General features: G+C 48.0%; 1 protein-coding gene and 1 non-coding gene across 5 annotated transcripts in view; one reads left to right on the top strand and one right to left on the bottom strand.

The window, feature by feature from the left end:
- The window catches only part of SLC39A11 (solute carrier family 39 member 11), a 321,461-nt gene that overhangs the window by 150,318 nt on the left and 151,978 nt on the right, over window positions 1–19,165 (top strand). The gene's annotated exons all lie outside the window — the stretch shown is intronic.
- Window positions 16,820–16,924, bottom strand: LOC122908090. Its single transcript, XR_006384880.1, has one exon. It is a non-coding gene; the product is annotated as a U6 spliceosomal RNA (small nuclear RNA).

The following is a 19,165-nucleotide window of genomic DNA, read 5'->3' on the forward strand; positions in this document are numbered from 1 at the left end:
CACTTTGTCTGGGGGGTTAGTTTCTGATGCCCTGTGATTCTGGCTGGGTTCTCCCACTGAGGACTCCTAGGAACAGCCTCCCAACCACAGTCCAGCTTCTCTCCTCATGTTCATTGGCTCCCTGTGGTGAATGTCACCAGCACTTGGCTGGGTCCCTGGCGCAAGCAGTCAGCAGAAAGCCACCATCCCACAATCTCAGTGGTTTTGAGCACGTGGTAGGCTTCTTTGGTATCAAGGACAAGCGCTTGCCCACCATCCATCCCATGCCAGCTGCTTGTGTCTGTTAAGTTCCCGTTCAATTTCCCCTCAATCTTCTCTCTGGGAGAGGAACCTCCGATAAGTGGTCAGGCAGTCGACTGTCATACTTTGCTTTACCCCTGGCTGTTGATCGGCAGAGTCACATGGAACGCCCTATGGATTAGATGCATATGGAACGTTCCTCAGACAACTCTCTGCCAAGTCCCAGAGAGCATGCTCGGACCTGGGCTGGAGGGCCGGACCATCTTCGGTCCATTAGTTGCAAGGCCTGTGGTTGCCCTCTGGGGCTAAATTTTCCTTCTGACAGTTACCTGAAGAAAGCTGAATTTATTACCATTATTGTTATTTTAGAGACGTCTCTCTTTGATAAGGTCTGCCTTAACAAAGCCAAGGTACCAAGAGGCATTCGTTACATATATTGAGAACTAATGGAACAGTTTGGGGGAAAATTGTAAAGGCACTGAATAAGCATGACTCACTGTTTCTGAGGGTATCCGTTCTCCATTCTCCACACAAGCTGCCAGAGCAGGTTCACACCGAATCCGGAACTGCTGGGAGTATGAGCATTCCTGGGATTCCCAAACCTGGATGTCTGCTCAGAGGCGAGCCCTTAGAGAGGCACAGCTTCATAGCCTCTGGTGGCGTCCGTGGGGCTGGGGCAGTGGGGTGCAGCAGCCAGGAGTGTGGGACCCTGGCCAGGAGGCGAGACCTGGATTCCTGGGCAGTTCTGGGGAGGACAGCAAAGGCAAAGCAGGACTTGATAAGGGGGACAATGACTTTTGTTCTTTGTGGGATGTCCCAGGGGTAAGAGGAAGGTTGTGGGCATTTTTTAAAAAAAGATTTTATTTATTTATTTGATAGAGATCGCAAATAGGCAGAGAGGCAGGCAGAGAGAGAGGAGGAAGCAGACTCCCTGCCGAGCAGAGAGCCCGATGCGGGATTGATCCCAGGACCCTGAGATCATGACCTGAGCCAAAGGCAGAGGTTTAACCCACTGAGCCACCCAGGCATTACTTTTTTTTTTTTTTTAAAGATTTTATTTATTTATTTGATGGAGAGATTGAGTTAGCACAAGCAGGCAGAGCAGAAGGCAGAGGGAGAGGGAGAAGCAGGCCCTCTGCTGAGCAGGGAGCCCGATGTGGGGCTTGATCTCAGGATCCTGGGATCATGACCTTACCCGAAGGCAGCCGTGCTTAACCGACTGAGCCACCCAGGTGCCCCCAGGCATTCCTTTTTAATTGAAAATAAGACTACGCAAAATCTAGCGCAGTTAACACTGTCCTTTCCAACCCTTCCCTTCCCCTATGCTAATTCTACCTTTTAGGGATTTTGCTTTTTGGTTTTGTTTGTTTGTTTTTGATTTACTTATTTTAGAGAGCGAGCAAGCGCTGGTGTGCAAGCATGGGGAGGAGTGGAGAGAGAGAGGGAGAGCGTCTCCTTTAAGAGACTTCTCACTGGGCGTGGAACCTGACGTGGAGCTCCATCCCAAGAGCCAGCCGCTCAACTGGCTGAGCCACCAGGCACCCCTACCTTTTATTTTTTAATAGAGAATTCATGGCATCACTTGCCACCATTGGGAGAGGTTTTGTGATGGGGTCACTTTCCTTAACTCGATCTTTTCTGGGTCTTCAGGTCCTTATTTTTTGTCCCCCATAGTTCATCCCATTTGTCTCTCAACCTACCCGTCAGCCTAGGTGGGTGGAATTCCAGGTCCTCGGCTCCCAAGCATGGCCTGTGTTTTTCCTGTAGCTCGTTGTTCCTTCCACATATGACTATGTAAGGGGTCAGGGGACCCTCAGCACCGCGTCCACCCTTCCAGAGCACCTGCTGGTGGGGAGCCAGCCAATGAGCTACAAGTCCAGACATTGACTGGATGTCACATAACGGGGCTTCCGAGGCAGGGAGCCGTCCTTGGATTCCAGTCAGTTCGAGGGAGGGTTTTCATTACGCGTGAATAGGGGCCACCTCCTGAGTGCTTTCCAAAGCCAGCTGTGAGTCTCAGATACCTTCTGATCCCGTGATAACGGCTTTTAGAAATAGCTCTCTTTGAAACAGACTTTCAAATCCATTCCACAAGACGTTTTCAAATCCTAGCATTGGAGGAACGTGTGTTTGCTATTTCTTGACCGTTCCCGAGACTGTGTGATCACGTTTTTTTCTCTGTGTCGAGACTCCCCACACCCCCCACCCCTTGGGAGGTTTTTTGTATAAAACGCTTCCTTCATGTTTAAATGCTGCTGGTGCAAACGAGCGTCTCTCAGATCCTTGGTGTTGGGGACTGCCTCATACTGTGTGAGTTATACAGATTTTAATGTCCGTTCGTTCTTGGATTTATTCAGTAATTATTCACTGAGCGTCTGTGTGTCAGGTATTGGGGATATTGCGCTAAACAAATGAACAAAACCCCCTACCCTCCTAGAGCTTGTGTTTGCAGTGGGGGGGGGGGCATCTGTGACAAAGTTAAAAGGCTGAACATGTAGGAACGACATAGCATGAGTGCTGTTTGAAGAAAAAGAAGGAAGGAAAGAGGGTGTTGGGAGTGTTGATGTTTTGAACGGATACTGAGAATTTTCATCACAAAGATGGTCTGTGAACAAGGGCCTGCGGGAAGTCAGGGGGTGAGCCATAGGGATGTCTGGAGGAAGAGAATACCAGATTGAGGGGGAAAAGCAGAAGCAAAGGCCCTGAGGTAGGAGCAAACTTGGTGTGTTCAAATAGCAAGAAGAACCGTGGGACCTGGGAGCGTGTGTGTGTATTTTTCTGAAATACACAAAGAAAATATACTAACAGGCTGTCATTTTTGTATAATTTCCACGAGATCTGAGAGTCACGAATGCCTTCCACAGGAGGGACAGAAGCTGGCGGGATAGCGTGAATGTGTCTCTAAGACTGTCACTGATTGCCACGGAGGGGCCCTGGTTCTGGAGAGGAGGGGTCCTCTTGTACCATTTTCAGAATGAAGATGGTCCAGCTGCTTGTCCTTGGTGTGAAAACACGAGCCTGCCACGAAGCCGGGGTAAAGCACGCTTGTCTCGGGGTCCAGGTCCATCATGACCCCGGCGGGCATGCCCGGCAGGCTCCCCTAGGAGCATCTGAATTCAGAGACTAGCACAGGCCCCGTCACCAAGAATTACCTGCCATTTTCCCCTCTTGCCCTGCTGCCGATGAATAAATGGGGGACAATAATGGGCCTCACAAGACTACCGCAAAGGGGAGGTTTGGACCTCTTTGTCTCAGTGTGACACCGACCAGAGTGACAGTAGTTGTGTCCGAGGGTCTGATTGCCAGCCCTGCAAAGGAATCGGGGAAACGGCCCCCCCTGGAACGCCACCCTTCATCTTACCTCGTGCGTTTCCGTTCAGAGACCCAGCGGGGAAGGTGGTCAGGAAGTGACGCGGGATGTGGGCTGAGGGGGGACAGAAGCAGGCCTGGAAGAGAGGGCGAGAGCGAGTCGCACGGATTCAAGCGGCGCGGCGATGGGTCTCGAGGTCTTCTCCAGCTTCTCCAGCACACCCCTAACACGCACCGGCTCTCCTGAGTAAAACTCGAGCCTGGCGTGTCTTTCTCAGGTGCCTACCACAGTCTTCGAAACACCTGTTTCTGCTCTTCCTCGTTGAGGTGGGGATGCTTTTCAATCTTTTGGTAAGATGGTGCTTAATTTTCTTTTTCTAAACGAGGTGGAGCATTAGCTGACATTACGCGTTTCCTCTTAGCTCACCTCATCACCGAGGTCCTGAATGTGCTGGGGGCCCGGCGGGGGCCGGGGTCTTATTGCCTGGCTGGGGCTGTGGAGAAATTGAAAAGGTCCCTGAAGGCCCAAAGTCTCTGTGGTGGTGGCCCCACTAGCACGACATGCCCACATGCAGTCAAACGTTTAGAACTGAATGAGAAGCTCCCTCGGCCCTTCTCTGCTTGGCTTTGGTCTCGGGGTCCGGAGAAGCCGACCCCTCCCCTCCGTGAGTGGGCCACAGCGGTTCTTCATTTAGCCTTTTTCTCGACCGTCCTCGTCCAGCCTTGATTTCCACCCAGAGATCTGGACATCTGGGGCCATGACAGAGCATGAGACGATGGCTCAAAGAGAACAAAAAGGGAAAATTCCAAGTTTGACTTTGACCCTGGCAGGAGGAGGTGCTAATATGGGAAAGCACTGGACATGGTCTAAAGAACAGACAGGGCGGGAGCTAGGGACGAAACCCCGACTGCAGGATGATCCCGAATTCATGGACACTCACAGACTGCGTATTGTTAAGAGATTGTTTAGAGCCGCATGAATGCGGGATGACGGACGTGTGCCTGGTGGTGAGTGTGCGTGTGTGCATGTGCACACGTGTGTGCGTGCGCGTGCATACGTACTCCGGCGGAAGATGGGCAGAGGAAGGTGGACCGATCGGAGACCATGTGCCATCACTAGATTTGAATAGCTTCTCCACAGATCTCCGTCTTGCTTTGCAGGTTCTCTGGCACATGCTGGAGAGCCTTGGGGGGCGAGGTACAGGGTTTCTAGGATCCCTCTGCCCTCCTGTGAGGTCCTCAGGAGGGTGGCGTTCTGTGTCCAGAAAGGTGGGTCATTATAAAACAGCATCTTTCTCATTTGGCAGCTCTCAGGGACATGAAAAATGCTCCACTTCGCCTGGGTGTAATTAAACTTGGACTAGAGTTTTCCCCTGCAGCTTTGCTGGCAAATTCAACAATGATGAATTAAGGAGAATATTTACAGCATTAATACGAACAGGATTTAAAATAATATATACAGCTCACTTAATTACGTCCCTCAAGACTTCCCGCCACCCTCCGAATGTTAGCTCAGCACCGGGTCTAATTCCAGCAGCTTTGCCGCCTCGGAATAGCCCCGTCTCTTCCTTTCCTCTCTGCACGGTCATTTACGCTCTGTGTTTGTCTCCCGTCCCGTTTGAGATCTGCTTGGCCGCCTGTGTGTTTTGGTTGTGAGGTTTCCTTTCTTCCCCCAGTGTGCTCAGTCTGCAGCCACCCCAACGCTCCTCAGCTTTCCTCGGGGTGTAAAGCCATTTGGCTGTGTTTTCAGGGGAAAGAGCTAGAAATGACAGGGGGGCGGCACCCCTTGTGGCCACTGCGTCCTTCCACCCACCAGGAGCACCTCTGCTCCTCTGTCCCCGGCTCTCTCTTTCCTCTCGGGCCCATCCCCGGGGGATTTCTCTGGGGGGGAGGTTTGGATGTGAAACTAGTACATTTTCTCTCCGACTGGGAACTTTGGGCTCCTTTCTCAACCCCTTCACCTGCAAAATAGGAGGGATTTATAGGACCTTGACTACCAGGAAGCAGGGTCCCCCGCTTTCCCCTGGTGCCTGAGCTTCGCCCAGCACGTCTGCAACAGCCTTGCACGTAGGTGTGTGTGGTCACGGGCTGAGTATCCAGCCTTGCTCCTGGTGGGAGGGGGGCGGAGGGGAGGTGATGCTTTCCCACCCCTTAGCCACCAGACTGCAAGAGGGAACTCCCTTGGGTCTGAAGTGGGAAACCGTCAGGAGAGGTGCCCAGAGTGTAGGAAACAATGCAGAGTGGACCCTGGATTTGTCTCTTTTCTTTGGAGCAACTATCCTCTGTGCTCCCAGGCCCCAGAGGCTTGCTTTCCCGGGGTAAACATTTCAGTGGTTATTTCCAGCCTGCTGTTCTCTTGTTTGGCCGCAGCTGTCAAGACTTTATCACAACTGTGGTTTTGTCTTGATCAAGGAGGGAGCTTGTGGCTGAAGGGGAGGCAGACTCCCCCTTTGGACTAGCAGGAGGAAGAGGAGAGAGTGCACTTTAAGGACACAGAATCCAGGGTGAGGGGATCTGCCGGGCCTCTGGGGACGCTGGGATTAGGAGGCCGCAGGCTGTTGGAGCATGTCTATTCATTCCTCGCCGCCTCCCCGCCAGTGTCTGTCCTTTCTGCTTTCCTGTGTTCTCTACCCCGCAAGCTTGCTTTCTCAGCTGTGCCCTGGCCCGTTAAGCGCTCCCCCGTGGCTCCTGGGTCACCGTGCCTGCAGCTCAACAGAACAGGCCAGACTGAGAATCTGGCAGAGTGGGTAAATTGTGTCCGCCTCCTCCCTCGACCATCCCTGGGGCGCAGAGTTGAGCACGCCCACCCCAGGCTCTCCTGGGTGGCGTCAGGTGACCCGCAGAGGACGCAGGTGGGATGTCGGTCTTGGCTGCCAGCTCCCTTCACCTTCAGGATCCTGTCTACTGGGTGGGACCACCTGCCTCCCCCAGCGCTGGGACAGGAGGAAAAACCCCATCCTTGGGCACCACTGTTCCTCTCCCCCTGCAGATCTCCCAGGGAGAGGCGTCATTGCTGCAGTCAAGGAAAAGGGATCGCTGAGGATTTTCAGGTGATGGACATCATAGGCTTATTAGCAGGCAAAAGTTTTCTAATTAAAAGTCAGGGGAGGCTGGGGAGTGCTTCAGGACTCTCAGCAACATTATCTTTGGAGCCGTTTAACGGTCAGCCAAAAATCTGCAGGAGAGTGCAGCCAAAGGAGTAGGGGGAGAGGGGTCCCTGCACGTCTGGATAGCATCTGGGGCATGTGGGACCATTCTCTCCCGGCTCCCTTTGCTTTGGCCTGGAGCCATGACTGAAAACGGGTGAGTGGCGAGTTGGGGGGCTACCCACGAGGCTTTGCACATGAGTGAATCGCCCATGGCACACCACTTTCAGAGGTTAATGCCAAGAATAATTTCCTGCCGGGTGCTGCCTGGCCCCCAGGCAATTGTCCTGAAACCGGTGCAGGTGGGTAAACCAAGTCTGGATGGGACTGTTTACCCAGCCCTGTGACAGGATACACAGAGATATTTGTGTCTGTGCAGGGTGTTCAGAGGTGTTCTGGGGTCCTGCTTGTTGGGGAGCTGTGGCGGGCATCTCCATGGCTTCTGCAAGGACGGACACCGAAATCAGAGAGTTTCAGGTGAATACACCTGCCTTCCACGTCCCGATTTCTCAGAGTGTTCTGCTGACCACGCACCCCCCCCACCACCTGCCCTGTTAGAGTCACTGGCTTCAATCACAGCCTTGATTGAAAAAGGTCATTCCTTCCTTGCTTTAAACCTATTAATACGGGACACCTGGGTGGCTCAGTTCCTTAAGCAGCTGCCTTCGGCTCAGGTCATGATCCCAGCGTCCTGGGATCGAGTCCCGCATGGGGCTCCTTGTTCGGCAGGGAGCCTGCTTCTCCCTCTGCCTCTGCTGCCACTCTGCCTGCCTGTGTGCTCTCTCTCTCTCTAACAAATAAATTAAAAAAAAAAAAGATTCTAAACCTATTAACACGAATGGGGTAGGTTTTTAAAATGCAGATGTAGAAAAATCTGTGGGTTATAGTAAATGAAAAAAGAAAACTATAAAACTGGAAATAATACCCTTCCTTTTGAATTAAAAAAAAAAAAGGAACTGTTGGAAAGGACATATTTTTTTTCTGGTATTAGTGTGGTATTTTTTTCTGGAAGAATACATTAGAATCTGTGATGGCTGGTTACCTTGGAAAGAGACACTTGGGGCGGGGGAGGGAGACTCCTGGTTTTCGTCTCAACCCTTCCTGTTTGCATTTCTAACCACGTATCTGTGTTACTTTCAGGCTTTTAAGTGTCATCAGGGATTATCTGGGCAGTGGGATTACACACCATTTTCTTTTCTTTTGCATGCTCTTTTTGTGTTAAGAAAATCAATTTTTTAAAATGCACTTCCCAAAAATGAACCTGTCACTGGCTGACAGGACCTGATTCTCTGAGGAGGGAATCCCAGTGTTGCATATATAACAGGCACACGGATGTCTGAGAACGTGGTGGTTCGGAGCCTGCCCAAGTCTCCCCCCAACCCCCAAAAATGTGCCCCGCAGCATTCTGATGATTTGGAGCAGGCAGTTGAGAAATGGGCTGATGCAGGAAGGGCTCTCCGACCTCCCCCATCCTACCTAAAAATGGGACAGGAGATTTCCTCGGAAGCAGGTGCCTTTCTTGCACCGGGGAGGGCAGAAGGCCTGAGCCTCTCCAGAGATGCTTGTCCGCCCAGGAAAGTCCCCACGAGGTGCCCAGTGAAAACAACCCCTGTCTCCCATGGGTTCCTGCGTATATTTACCTTCCCACCATCTGTCACCCTGTTTTGTTTTGTTTTTCCTTTTAGGCTATTTATTTATTAGGAGAGAGAGAGTGAGTGTGCATACATGATTCGGGGGGAGGGACAGAGGGAGAGGGAGAGGGAGGAGTAAGCTCCCTGCTGAGCAGAGAGCCTGACGCGGGGTTCAATCCCAGGACCCCAAGATCATGACTGGAGCCATAGGCAGCAGATGCTTCACTGCAGATGCTTAACCAACTGAGCCCCCCAGGCGCCCCCCACCGTCTGTCACCCTTAAAGGCAGATTGCACTTTCCTTTGTCTGGTCACTTTCCTACAAATCTGTCACTGTTTGTTAAGATGCTCCCTAAGCCCCAAGTTCTAATCACCCCTTGAGTTACTCATCACCGAGCTTCCCCCTCGTAGATACGACGGGCTGTGCATGTTCATAAACTTTGCTTTTCTCTTGCCAGTCTGTCTTTCGTCTGTTTGATCTCCGGGCCCCAGCTACAGAACCTAGGAGGATGGGGGAAACGTTGCTCTTTCTCTCCTATAAAAACCTGATGCTTCCCAGATCCTTCCAAATGGGCATCTTGACAAACATCAGAGCAAACACTGTCTGGTGTTTTCTCGTTCCTTTCAGTGCTCCCACTTGGGGATGGCGACGGAGCACATTCATTTGGGAATGCCGTCTCCACTTGCTCGTTTCTGAGCCTACCCCCCCCCCCCCCGAGGAAGTTGGCTTCCTCTTCAGGAACCAGCTGGAGAAAACTCTTCTTTTTTAAAGAGCTCATGTGATGAGGCAGCTACCTGGCCGATCTCCCTATTTTAAGGTCAATTTTTGGTAATCCCAGGAGTGAAATCCGTTGTATTCAGAGTCCCAGGGATTATGCAAAATGAACATACAAGGAGGAGGGAGTATTTTGGGTGCTATCTTTAGAATTCTGCCTAGAACGCTAAAGAGAACTCCTCTATTTTTTTTTTAACCATTAATATATTTACTACAGGTTTGTGATAGATACCTTTTGATAGGAACTCAAGATAGGCTCTTTTTACCCGCAGTAGTTTGCATCTGTGTTCTTAAGTGGATGTGGCTTAAATTTTTTATTTTATTTTATTCGTTTCTCTTGTTTGAATATTAAGGTTATACTAGTATAATCCAGTATTCAGTTGTTGTCCTTCGCCCCCCACCCCCACCCCCAACTAATTCTCTGGAATGGTTAGCATGGAACTGGGATTATTTATTCTTTGATAATTTAATAGTGGAGAGGGAGGGAAAAATCTTTACCTCTACTCTCTTACGTTCAGTGCCTGCGACCTGTGAATCAAACTTACAAAGACAGACTAACAGGAGAAAAGCATACAAATTTTAGTTTTAATTTTACGTGCACCAGGGCTGCACAGAAAAGACACGAAATCCCATAGCAGCGTTTAGGATTGAGAGCTAATATACCATTTTGACACAGGGTAATTCATTGTGGAAAAAAATGACTAGATAAAGGAAAAACAGATCTGAGCTTTTAGGGGCCATACATTGTAGGAAGAAAATATCTAGGGGAAACTAATGGTAAAGAAGGCTTATTCTATAAATTTTGTTATACAGACTTCTGTCACCACTGGTGTTCTTTTTCTGGTACGGGGATGGGAGGCACCATTATGCAGGATGATATATACCCTGTTTTAGGCAGAAGGGGAGAAGGCAGAGAGTTCTTCCTGCCTCTGCTGGTTCTCAGTGGCGCAAAGTAATCCTTATCCCAAAGGGTATGTTTTGGAATGGATCTTCTGGTTCCCTTCAATAGTTTTTACCACTGATACCATCTTGCCTTTAATGTGCATGTGTGTCCGTGTGTGTCTGCACTTTCTCAGCACCCCGGGAGCTGTGCACTTTGGGACACATGCTAGGGATGTTGGGAAGGCCTCATCCAAGATCGGTAGTACTTCTCCATTTTTTAAATTGTTCTTTATATTTACCAAGTATCTTCTCCCCTCTTTTATACTTTATTGGGTTTATTGACTTCGCTACATGATTTCCTCCTTTGTTCCTCACCCTTTATTCGTTTGGGAGTTTTAAATTCAGGTTTTCTTTCGAGGCTATCTTTAGTGTTTTAACATGCTTAGTAGACTTACGGATGTCCAGAATTAATGAGTATCTCTCCCCTTTTCCTTAGCAATCTTTCAGGACCTGGGATTGCTTTAAGTTGGTTCACCCTGGCATCTTCTGTATTATTATTTTTCTAATGTTTTAGTTCTGCGTTTTTTCTTTTGATACCTCCAAATTAGCTACTAGTGTTGTTGTTGTTGTATTTTTAAAAATTTATTTATTTATTTATTTATTTGAGAGAGAGAGAGGGAGAGAGAGAGCATGCAGGGAGAGGGGCAGAGGGAGAATCTCAAGCAAACTTCCCGCTCAGCATGGAACCCAATACGGGGCTCAGTTTCATGACCCATGAGATCATGACCTGAGCTGAAGCCAAGAGTCAGATGCTCAACTGACTGAACCACCCAGGCACCCCTTATTATTATATATTTAAAAAGGAGAAAAACTTTATGGACTGTTTTTTAGAGCGATGTTGGGGTCACAACAAAACTGAACTGACGGTTTGGAGATTCCGGTATATTCACTGTCCTCACTCATGCACAGCACCCCCCCCACACCATGAACAACACCCCCCACCAAAGAGGTACGTGTGTTCCATCTGAAGACCCTAGAGGGACACATCATTACCACCCAGAGTCTACAGTTTGCACGAGGGTTCCCTCTTGTCCCTGCACCTTCTTTGGTTTTAGACACGTGTATAATGACATGTATCAACCATTACAGTATCATGTGGAGGAGTTTCACTGCCCTAAAAATCTTCTGTGCTCCACCTGCTCAGCCCTCCCTCCCTGTCCCCCCGACAACCACTCATCTCTGGTCTGTCTCCATATTTTCGCCTTTTCTGGAACGTCATGCGGTTGAACACAAACGGTCTGTGTTCACAGATGGTCCTTTCATTGTTGGCTTCTTCCACTAAGTAATCTGCATTTAGGGTTCACTCATTTCTTTTCGTGGCTCAATAGCTCATTTCTTTTCAGGGTTGAATAATATTCCATTGTCTGGATGGACTGACATCTGGATGTCTATCCATTCACCACCGACTCAACGGCATCTTGGTTGCTTCCAGGCTTGGGCAATTATGAATAAGGCTGCCATGAACATCCTTGTACAGGTTTTTATGCGAATGTGAGTTCTCAGCTCCCCTGGGTAAACACCAAGGAGCGTGGTTGCTGGGTTATCTGGTCAAAGTGTGTCTCGTTTAGTGAGAAACTGCCAAACCGTCCCCAAGGTGGCCACGCCATTTTGCATTCCCACCGCCAAGAATGAGCTCCCTCATGCTGTGCCATGTCCTCACCGGCATGTGGTGGGGTCAATGTTTTGGATTTTGGCCATTCTAATAGGTGTGGACCCATATCTCATCATTATTTTCATTTGCATTTCCCCATGACATACCACAGGGAGCATCTTTTCATCTGCTTCTGTGCCACCTGAAATCTTTTGTGAGTTGCCTTTTAAGGCCCTGGCCCATGTTTTAACTAGGTAGCTTGTTTCCTTACTGTTGAGTTTTGAGAATTCCTCGTGATCTTGGGTAACTGTCATGTATCAGATGTGTCTTTTGCAAAGATTTTCTCCCAGTCTGTGGCTTGTGTTCTCATTCTTGACGTTGCTTTCAGCAGAGCCCGTTTTTAATTTTAATGATATCCCGCCTATCAGTGACTGTTATTGTTTTATATGATCAGTGTTTGCTTGTGTTTTCCAACACTTCTGCTTATTTCTTTCCTCACCATCAGTCCTTGCGTTGCCCTCCTCTCTGCTGTCTTTCTTACTTTAATACTTCTTCACTTTGGATCCATAGGGATAAAAATCTCTCATCTAAAAATATCTCTATTTTGCTCTGAGCCTTGAAGGAAAAACTGAGTTGCATCTAAATGCCTCGGTTGACAGAAATTTATATTTCCTTTGTTACGTTGGCAATATCATTCCATATCCTTACACTTAGACCGCATCCATCAGACAAAGAGTTGTGTTGCATGATGTGTTCTCTGGGAGCATTATAAAATCGTATCCAGCAGTGACCTCATTTGCATTTTCTGTCTTTCTTTCCATTGTGTATCCGTCTTTTTCATGTGTCTTTGCTGTTTCTCAGTTTCAATAGGCTGTGGTTTTGCGTGTGCTTGCGTGCACATGTTGTTCTGCGTAAGTCTTGGAGTGCCCTTCTAAGCTGAATACGCATTATTACTATTACTATTATTATTCTTATTCTTCCTGGAAACTTTTTAACAATTGTCACTTCAAACTGATCTTTTCCTTCATTATTTATTTCCTCGGGCAACCCTTAATGGTGTTTATTCCATGCTCTTACTTACCTCCCACCTGTCTTAATACTTTTCTTGTTGTCTATCCCTTTATCTCTCTGTGGCTCTTCTCTGTGCATTTTTTTTCTTTTATATTTATTTATTTATTTAGAGCATGAGCAGGGTGAGGGGCAGAAGGAGAAGGTGAGAGAGAATCCCAAAGAGATTCCACGATGAGTGCGGAACCTGACGTGGGGCTCAATCCCATGACCCCTAGATCATGACTTCAGCTGAAATCAAGAGTCAGATTCCCAATGGAGTAAGCCACCCAGGTACCCCTTGTCTGTTAAGTTTTTAATTACAAGGACTACAGTTTTTGTTTTTTTTTTTATTTTTTGGTTTTTTTTAAGATTTTATTTGTTCGTTTGACAGATAGCAAGAGAGGGAATATAAACAGAGGAAGTGGGAGAGGGAGAAGCAGGTTTCCCGCTGAGGAGGGAGCCAGACACAGGGCTTGATCCCAGGACCCTGGGATCATGACTTGAACCAAAGGCAAGTCATGATCCTTAACGAGTGAGCCACCCAGGCGCCCCAGGACTACAGTTTTTATTTCTGAGTTGTCCTAGTGGGTTCTTTTTTTACTATGTCTGCTTTTCCTTTGTTACAGTTGGTTCTAATGGTTTTGATTTCTTCTTTTATTTTTTTTCAAAGATTTTATTTATTTATTTGACAGAGATTACAAGTAGGCAGAGAGGCAGGCAGAGAGAGAGGAGGAAGCAGGCTCACTGCTGAGCAAAGAGCCCAATGCGGGGCTTGATCCCAGGACCCTGAGATCGTGACCTGAGCTGAAGGCAGAGGCTTAACCCACTGAGCCACCCAGGTGCCCCTTCTTTTATGTTTTTTTTTTTTTTTTTTAAAGATTTTATTTTATTTATTTGAGAGAGAGAGACAGTGAGAGAGAGAATGAGCGAGGAGAAGGTCAGAGAGCAAAGCAGACTCCCCATGGAGCTGGGAGCCTGATGTGGGACTCGATCCCGGGACTCCAGGATCACGCCCCCCTGAGCCGGAGGCAGTCGTTCAACCAACTGCACCACCCAGGCGTCCCTTTTATGTTTTTAATCAGGTTAGATATATCTTATATTTTCAACTGTATATCTCTTATAGAAAGCCATGTTTCTTCTTCTTTATGTGTTCACAGACTCTATTTGTGGTGTGTTGTTTTCTCCTGGGCTTTGTCATGTTTTAGATCAGTACTTCTCTAGTGGGGCATACTTTTTTCCTCAGAGGATTCCCAGGGCCCTGGATCTTGAGAAGGCCCTTCTGTGTAGTTTTGCATTTACTTCCATAAAACCCCTTTATAGCAATGTTAGCTTGGAATTGATGGTTACAGTCCTGTCCAGGTTGGGGTTTTCCCAGCCCACGCAGAAATTGGAAACTCAGCACTCTGAACTGTTTGAGGTGAAAGCCCATAGTTTTTGTGGGCTTCAAGCATTTTTTTCCCCTCCAGAAACCAGGCAGAAGCATGTCATCATCCTTTTTGTCTCTCTGTGCAGCTGAATGGATATTTTCTTCCAGTCCCCACCCCTCCATATAGGGACAGAATTTTATGACTTTTGCATTTATAGAATTTCACCTCCTGGCTCATGTGGCCCAAGGTCCTCCTCTTTGCCCCCTGTGGACAGCCACACCTAGAACCCATCCACAGGACCTCCTTAATCCCTCCGCAGCATCTGAACTGGTTTTGGTGTTTGAGTTCCAGTTTATAGCTTCCTTATCATTAATGATCCCCTTTCTTTGCTGCAAGCTCAGATGTGCTTTTAAAATCTTTGTTCATTTCATCTATCATTTTGAGGCCATGGTAGAAGGGAGATTTTGGTTTTATCTTAATCTCTAGTCTTGCTGGAAACAGATGTATCTCCATGAGAAATTTGCACAATTGTGCCAGTGTCTGTCATCTGTCCTTCACCAGCCTCTGCCCCGTTAAACAGGCTGAGCCCCTTCAGTGTCACTGAGATCACGGACTTGTATCTTTTCCACGATTTGTGACTTGACCTTTCCACAACTTTGGCAGTGAAATGAAAATACAAACGAGTGTTTGCCTTCAACGGGACTGACACGAGCAGCAGGTTAGGACGTCTGTTAGGCTGTTTGGCAGGGAGGGAGTTTTTCAGCGGGGACTTGTTTTGTAGGTGGTGGGTACATTTATAACTATTTTGGGTTAGGAACATGTTCGCTTTCCTCTTTCACCTTGTGATTGGAGGTGTTTTCCATCATGTTCAGAACCACATGGTACGGAATTTGGCATTGTAGGAGTGGGGCTGGAAGGGTGGGAGATCTGTTAACCCTTTCACGACCCATGGCTAGTTTGGTGGGCCTGTAGCTGAGCTCCGCCTGCCCCATAAAGGACAGGTCTAGGGAGAAGCCTAGATTGGTGACCCACATTGCTCAAGTGTGGATCTTGATGTGTTACCATTGGGATTCCTTGGGTGCTAGAGAAAAAAAAAATGCAGATGCTTGTGCTCTGCTCCTGATTTGCCTAAATCAGGTCTCTTGGGAAGGACTGCTGAAGTTCCCCCAGGTGATTCTTGGTCATACTGCAGTGTGAGAATATTTGTCCCAGGTGCCTCAGGGACAGGACGATGGTGAAGCCAGTGCATGCCTAAAACTCTTTGGTAAGCCATTTCCTTTGGGATGGAGAGGCTACTCACAGAGAGAACTGGGATCTTAGGCTCTGCTTGAGTATGGTGTAAGGGAAGGAGATTCTGCTCAGTGGTTTATCAGAAGTGTTATCTTTGCATGGGATTTTCTTTTTAGGAAGAAGGGAATGGTTTAAAGCCACTTGGTGACATGAAAAAAAAAGAGGGGACAGAGGACAAAAGCAAATCTAGCTAAGCATTAACTTCCTTGGGGCTGATGCTAAAATGTTGCCCAGGTTTCAATGAGCAGAGCACCTTCTTCCCCATCCCTGGTCTGCCTTGAGTTGCCATGGTGGTAGGCCCCCTGCTTTCTGGAAGGCCCACCCCTGCCACCTCCCCTTGGCAAGGGCTATCCTGTATTTTGGCTGAGCCCAGACCTGAATTCTCTACAGGCTCAGGGCTGCAGCGGCATAAAGTGGGACAGATTTTGGCAGGGAGGTGAGAACCTGCCACTTCAGGTGATTTATGATTTCGAGATGTGTCAGGCAGCTCTGTCATGGTCAGATGTTCTGCTCCCATTCATATGCTTTGGACTGGATTCAGGAATGTTATGAGCAAAGGCAGAGCAGGTTATCCCATGTGCAGACACACCTCTGTGTCACTTCCCTTTGGCACTCACTCACCCAGTGTCCGACTATGGGTTTCCTTTGGTTGGGTCCTCCTAGAACAGGGTTTTTCAGAGTGCGTTCCACAGGCTTTCCGCACTGACGCTTTTCCCCATGTTTCCGGTTTGGTGAGTGAGGAAGATTATGGAATCTGTCATTCTGATAGAAAGTGTGAGAGGAGGACATGCTTTGGGCATAAGGGGATGTGTTCCCTTTGGTGCAAGGTGGGGAACAGGATAAGAGCCACAGTGAAGATTGCTAGTAAACACTTGCCAGGAGGTCTGGGCTGAAGTTGACAAACTTGGGAGTCCATTCTCACTGGGTTTCCATTGTGTTTTTCTGGCTCCATCTTTCTCTTCTAAATTGTGTTCCCTAGTGCGCCTGTTAAACTTGCTGACTCCTGAGCCTGGCTCAGCTTCTCCCATAAGTTTCAAGAAACTGCACTTCAGGAAAAAAAAATTTTTTTTAAAAAAAAGATTTTATTTGTTCATTTGACAGACAGAGAGCACAAGTCAGCAGAGAGGCAGGCAGAGAGAGAGGAGGAAGCAGGCTCCCTGCTGAGCAGAGAGCCCGATATGATTCTGGGCTTGATCCCAGCACCCTGGGATCATGACCTGAGCTGAAGGCGGAGGCTTTAACGCACTGAGCTTTCCCAGGCGCCCCCAGAAAAAAAAAATTAATATGATTTTTGTACAAGCTATGTGGGTGACACGTCTTTTTAAAATGTTATTATAACCTGAGATTCACCTGCTTAAATTTCAAAGCATATAATCCATTATCGTTGGCTTTGGTACGATGTTGTACAGCAGGTCCCTACAGCTTATGCATCTTGCTTCAGTAAAAGGTTATGCCCATTGATTAGTAACTCCCTCTTGGAAAAATATGGAATGATCCCTCAACGGGGGTGTCCTCTTTGGACAGGGGCTGGTCTAATTTTCTTGGTATCTTTCCAGTTTTAGGATATGCACTACCGAAATGAGCAGATTTACTTGTCTGCTCATGTATGTGTGTACATATGTGCTTTTGCATGCTCAAGTTTGAGAACCACTGTGGAAAACTGAACACTTGGCTACGGCTCATTTAGGGTGTTCTTGCCATCTTGCTGCTCCCGGACAGCCGCCAACACATGCCCACGCATGCGCATAGGCACGGGTGCGCGTGCTCGCTCTCTCACACACGCATGCGCACATGTACACACGCGCGCATGCGCACACACGGCTTCAGCCCCGCCCCTCCCCGTGTAGTAAGAGCTCCCCTGTGGTTGAGACAACTGGCGGCACCTTCCAGCTCTCTTTCCTGTTGGTCCTCTTTTGCATTCGTGGCCCATCGTAATCTGGGCATCACTTGCAGAGTCTGTCCTTCTGAAGCCTTCATTTTCATGAAAGCATTTCTGCTTTGAGCGGAAGCTGAAGGAATACAGAGCATTCACCAGCCGCGGGTCTCCCTTTCTCCAAACCCTCTCCTGGCTGGCATTTGTCACCCCCCTTGAGACCACGCCATTCTTCGGTGTCCCTTGTCGCTGTCGGAGTAGGAACAGCATGAGGAGGTCTGTGCCCCCGCCTGGCAGCTGTTTCTGCTCTGCTCCGTTTAATCTTACCATTTCACCAAACGGGGTTGCCCTTGAATGTGAGGGCAGCAGCGCTGGTCTTACAGGGGAGCCCCTCCCCCTGCCCATGGGACTTCCCAGGGTTTCCATCCCTGCTCTCTCAGAACCAGGGAGAGCTGTTTTGCTCTTATGTTTTTTCTTTCCTTTTTTAGCTCCAGGCGACCTCATGTCAGTACAGATAGCTTTACCTGTCCGTCTTCTCCCGTCTGACCCAGCTCTTCTGCCTCAGAAGGCAGAGGGCTCAAGAAATAGGCTTCCCGCGCTGGGGTCCAAGGCAGCTGGGCATCTGGGCATAGTGCCCTCTGCCCCCCAGGGTCCTTACACAAAGACAGCCCCCCTCTGAAGACGTGGTCCTCTTCAAATCTTAACCACAAATGGTAGAGGGGTGCCTGCATGACACTGTCTTTTAAGCATCCAACTCTTGGTTTCAGCTCAGCTTGGTTTCGAGACTCGAGTTGGGTTCAGTGTGCAGTCTGCTTGGGATTCTCTCTACCTCCCCTTCTGCTCCTCCTGTTCGTTCTCTCTCTCTCTCTCAAATAAATAAATAAATCTTTAAAAAAAAAAAAAAGTAGAGAAAGAGATGTGTCTCCTTCCTGGAAGCTGCATTGGTTTCCAGAAACCAGTTTTCCTCCTGATCATTGCGCTTCTTACTTATGTTTATGGCAAATCTAGGGGGTAAAGAATGGTGTTCGTTATTCCTAACAATTAACTGTTGGACGCTACTTGACCAAACCATTATGTTTCCATTTCCAAGGCGGCTTTCTATAAATTATATAGTTTTTAAAGACATTAAATTTAAAAATGGAAATATAATGACTTAATGAAATAGCATTGAATATATGATTCCATGTAGAACATGGGTCATGTGTGTATGTATTCACGTGTGTATACATTGTCAGTCTATCTGTCTGTCTGTCTATGGATTGATAGTAAGCAATCATCTAGCACACTTTAGAGATGGTAGCTGCCTACTTTATCTCCATCTCTCTGGTAGTACCATTTTTTTAGGAAGCGCAAACAGGTATTAATGTTAGTCTACGTAAATTACATTAGATGAATAAGTCTGCTATTCAAAAAAAGAAAGAAGGAAAAGGAAAGAAAAAAAAAAAAACCAGGAGAGAGGAAGTTATTTTGTATTCCAAAGCAGCATAGACGAACTTAAAGGGCACCAGCCCGCTCCTCGTATTGATGGAAGGTCTCTATTATCTTTAGCAGCTGGTGACCCTTTGTGAAAGTTGAAAATGTCAACATTACTGAATCTTAAAAAGCACTCCCTGTACAGCCAAGGCTCGGCTCTATTCCACAAACATGGAATATGGGGATCTGAAGGTATTTGAAAAATCTGCACCAAATCCTAGGATGGTCCAATTTTTTTCTCCCACACCATGGCCTCCTGCCCTTTCAGATTTAAGTTAAGAACGGATTAGGTGTACCAAGCAATGCCATTAGCCTTTCTTTTTATATTTTTATAAATGCAATACAAGTTCATTGTGGGAAACACTAAAATACGACTTGTGCTGGATGCATGCCAGGCATGGAGGGCCGTGCCCACTCTCATCCCCTCCCCACCACAATCCTTTATGTCCTTTCTCCTGTCTGCCCACACCGTCTGTCCA

This window comes from Neovison vison, chromosome 5 (assembly GCF_020171115.1).
Source record: "Neovison vison isolate M4711 chromosome 5, ASM_NN_V1, whole genome shotgun sequence".
Classification (NCBI taxonomy): domain Eukaryota; kingdom Metazoa; phylum Chordata; class Mammalia; order Carnivora; family Mustelidae; genus Neogale; species Neogale vison.